Source organism: Apodemus sylvaticus, chromosome 18, assembly GCF_947179515.1.
Source record: "Apodemus sylvaticus chromosome 18, mApoSyl1.1, whole genome shotgun sequence".
Taxonomy (NCBI): Eukaryota; Metazoa; Chordata; class Mammalia; order Rodentia; family Muridae; genus Apodemus; species Apodemus sylvaticus.
Genome location: NC_067489.1, coordinates 69,472,113 through 69,476,517, shown reverse-complemented (window position 1 = coordinate 69,476,517; position 4,405 = coordinate 69,472,113).

The window sequence follows — 4,405 nt, the reverse complement described above, 5'->3', positions numbered from 1 at the left end:
TTAGGTGCCCCCCAGGGGCTCCCTGGTCCGAGGACCTGCAGGTCTCTGGATGCTCTGCTGAGGAACCTGGAGCAGTGTAGACGCATGTGGGGCAGCACGATGCACCCTGGAACTTGCAGCGCTGAAGATGATAGAGTCAGGGTCCCTGCTGGCCTGGCTCCAGCCTCAACTCAAGACCAAACTGTCCCCAGTAAGCCGCCCTTCCAAGGCGTCTTGAGCTTGTGGAAGCGTCATTATCTTGGAGGAAGGAGCTTGAATCTCTGCTGAGACACGGGCACAGTCCTAGTCGCTGCTCTCTGACCTGGTGTCAACGATTTGGGTTCTTGGTAAACCACAGCCCAGGGCTGCCGTCTGCCATCGATGTCATGTGGAGGGTGGTGGGGAGCAGGTGGGTTAGGGTCTCACTTGTCTCAGAAGGGCCAGCCTGTGTCAACACGGGGTAGCTGGGGAAAAAAAACAAACAAACCAGGTACACAAGGTCGGGTTACACAGAGGTTGGAACAGAGCAGACACTGGCCTACTGTGACTTCATTTGAAGTTTTTTTTTTTTTTTTGGCCCAATGCCTAAAGATCTTGAGTTACAGGGTGTGGGATGGGGGGCTTCTGTGAAGTACCCTGGGAGAAGTGACTCAGGAAGAGGCTTTTATGGAGCCAGAGCTGAAGCTGAGGAGGACTGAGGTGACGAAGGCAAGATAGAGCAGTGGGTAGAGTACTGGGTAGAGGTGGTTGCTGCCCAGGCTGCTGGGCCAAGTTCTGTACCTCTGGAATGCACAATGGAAAGAGAGAACCAACTCCTACAAGTTGTCTTTACAGCCTGGCATTCACCCCTCTCCCAATAAATAAAAATATAATAACACATTTTAAAAAGAGATTATTATAATAGTGTCAATAACATAACGGAGACTGAGCCATACAGACTTCGATTTTTTTTTAACGATTTATTAATTTATTATATATAAGTACACTTGTAGTTGTCTTCAGACACACCAGAAGAGGGTGTCTGATCTCATCACAGATGGTTGTGAGTTACCTTGTGGTTGCCGGGATTTGAACTCAGGACCTCTGGAAGAGCAGTCAGTGTTGTTTTTTTCTTTTTCTTTTTTCTTTTTGTTTTTTGAGACAGGGTTTCTCTGTGTAGCCCTGGCTGTCCTGGAAGTCACTCTGTAGACCAGGCTGGCCTCGAACTCAGAAATTCGCCTGCCTCTGCCTCCCAAGTGCTGGGATTACAGGCGTGCACCACCACCACCCGGCTGCAGTCAGTGTTCTTAACCGCTGAGCCATCTCTCCAGCCCCCAGACTTTGTTTTATGCATTTAATGTATTATTTGGCGTGTGAGAGCTGCACGAGCCTGTGTGTGAGGTGCATCCAGGCACCCGGCCTCCCTCTCGGCCACTGTCTACTGCATTCTCATGAAGCAGGAAAATTCTCACTGAACCTGGAGCTAGACTGGCTACCAGCTGCGACTTCCTCCTGTGCTGGGCCTGGGCCCACAGGCACATGGCCACGCCTGGCATTCTGCACGGCTGCTGGGGGCTGAGCGCAGGCCTCAGACTTGTACAGCAGACACTCTTCCACACAGCCACGTCTTTAGCCCTCAGTCTTGTTTTGTTTTTGAGACAGGTTCATATGCACCTATGGGTGGTACAGTCAGGGAAGGTCTCTTGCAGGAGCTGGCCCTTTCTGGAAAAATTCTGGAACAATGCCCCCAAGAGAAGCTTCTGGAGCAAGGCCCTAGACTGTAGTGATTCTCCAGGCTGGGTGCTTTGAGTCCCAATCTGTCCCTGGAAGATACACAGAAGGACCAATGGCAAGGTCAGGCTATGAGCTGGGAATCCTTGGGGCCTGGTGGCTCCAAGAAGGGACCTTCCTGGGTGCCCTCCAGCAGCTGCCAACAAGATAGACGGGCAGGGGGCACGTCAGGCGTCAGGCTGGCAGACAGACAGGAAGTGGCTTTGAAAGTAGACAGGTATTGAATGTGGAAACCCCAGGAAGCCCTGTGCTGTGGGCGGGCAGGGGGCTCAGGTCGGATCCCACATCTAAGAGGCAGTTCCTAGCACCTGCCTGGCTGCTAGCCAGGGCTGTGGGAGTTCCCCTTGGGGTCACCTTGTCTCTGAACCACCACAGTGCCCCCTACCAGGGTGCCAGAGAGAGGGGGTGGGGAGGAGAGGGAGAGAGAGAGAGAGACAGACAGACAGACAGACAGACACAGACAGAGACACAGAGACACAGAGAAAGAGAACCCCCTCACTTGCTTTAGTTTTGTTTGCTAACATTTTTCTTTCTTTTGTTTGTTTGTTTTTCAGGGCAGGGTTTCTCTGTGTCGCCCTGGGTGTTCTGGAACTCTCTTGGTAGGTCTCCAGGCTGGTCTTCAATTCAGGGTCCACTTGCCTCTGCCTCCAACGTGCTGGAATTAAACGAGGGAGCCACATACCTGAGTTTGTTTGCTAAAAACATTTGCTTTTAAACTCACACACTGCACCAGTATGGTGTCTAACTTGATAGGTTCTAAAATGCTCATAGTTAGCCCTACACTGCACTCTAGAATATCTTCCTTGTACTTTTAATTTGTCTTTTGTGTTTTTGAGGCAGAGGTTCAGGTAGCCCGGGCTGGCCTCCAGCTTGGTTTGCAGCTCAGGGTGGCTTTGATCTCCCAATCTTCCTGCTCCCACATCCGACTGCTGAGGTGGCAGCTTTGCACCTCGACACCTGCTTCATGAAGTGCTTGGGCTGCACCCAGGGCCTCGCACGGGCTAGGCAAAGGCTCTGCCAGCCACAGAGCCCCTTTTCCCTTAAAAGCATTCCATTAATTTATGTGCTAGGTGGGAACATGCTCACACAAGCCTCTTTTCTGCTCCCCTACCTGCCACTGGGAAGCTCAGCTGCTTCCTGCCCCAGGCCTCCTGCTCAGATACCCCTCTCATTATCCCTCCCCTAAAAGCTTTGCCTCAGTCCTGAGGAGACTTCTCAGTAGGTAAAGCAATTGCCACATTGTTGGGAATTAGTTCTAATGCTTTGACTTCATCAGGAATCTGCTTGTCCAAATGCTGAAGGTCCTTGTCCCCACGTGGTTTTTGATCGGGGCAAAGGGAGACGGGGCAGGACCCTTACAGGAGAGAGAAGGAGAGACAGAGAACTGATATGCCTTGGGGGAGAAGGATGGACCGTAGGAGCTGCAGAAGAGAAAGCCAACAAGACATGTGAGAATTTGGGTGAGTGGCCACTGGCCACTTCCATGATTAAGCCTGGAGTAGCAGGGGAAGGTTTAGGAGTGTCTAGCATTTGAGGCAGCCAAGGCCTTTTAAAATTAACTAGTGTGTGTGCGTGTGTGTGTGTGTGTGTGTGTGTGTGTGTGTGTGTGTTCATTCAACCTAACTGGAGCCAAAGTGGTGTAGCTAAACTCACTGCTACAGCGCACACAGATATGAAGACCTGAGTTCTGACCGTCATCACCCACACAGATGTTGGGCAATGGTATAGCCAGCCTGTCATCCTTGGGCGTGGGAAAAGAGACTCGGAATCCCTGGAGCAAGCCGATCAGAGAGCTCTGTTCTGGGCGAGGCATCCTGGCTCAATATATAAGGTGGAAAGACACCTGGTGTCATCCTCTAGTCTGCACAAGTGCACATGCACAACACACATGCACACGGCATCTATACACACTGAAACACACCACACACACATGGAAAACAGCCCCACTGGGGCTGGAGAGATGGCTTGGTAGCCAAGAGCATTGGGCACTCTTCCAGAGGACACAGGTCCTCTTTCAATTCCCAGCAGCAGGACATGGTGGTTCACCACCATCTGTAACTCCACTCTCAGGGGATCTCTACTGGCCTCTGTAGGGACCAGCCACGCCTGGTCAAAACACACGTGAAATAGCAAATTAAATGTAAAAGTCCTTCCTATAGAGGCCCCTGGTCTCCCCATGAACTAGAGCAGCATTATTATTATTATAGACAGCCTGTTATTATCCGGAAGCTAGGCTTTTGGGAGCTGAAATAAGATGAAGCAATAGAACCAATTCCCAACATTTGTGTGTGCACATGTTGTGTGTGTGTGCAGAAGTCAGGCTTTGATTGATAATAAAGAATTGCACTTCGGGCCACTTCCCTGATTGGGTTTGGGGTAGCAGAGATGAAATATAGATTTTAAAAGATGTTGACTCATTCGAGGCCAGCATGGTCTACAGAGTGAGTTCCAGGACAGCCAGGGCTACACAGAGAAACCCTGTCTCAGGGGGAAAAAAAAGATGTTAACTCAGGAATATTGGAGAGGAGAGTGTGCTAGCCATGGGAGGTTTAGAAGTGCCCGACCATTGAGCTAGTCAAGGCATATCAAAATCAGCTGGTGTGTATGTGTGTCTTTCATTCTCGAATCCAGAGAGCTCTTGGAGGGTACAATGTGT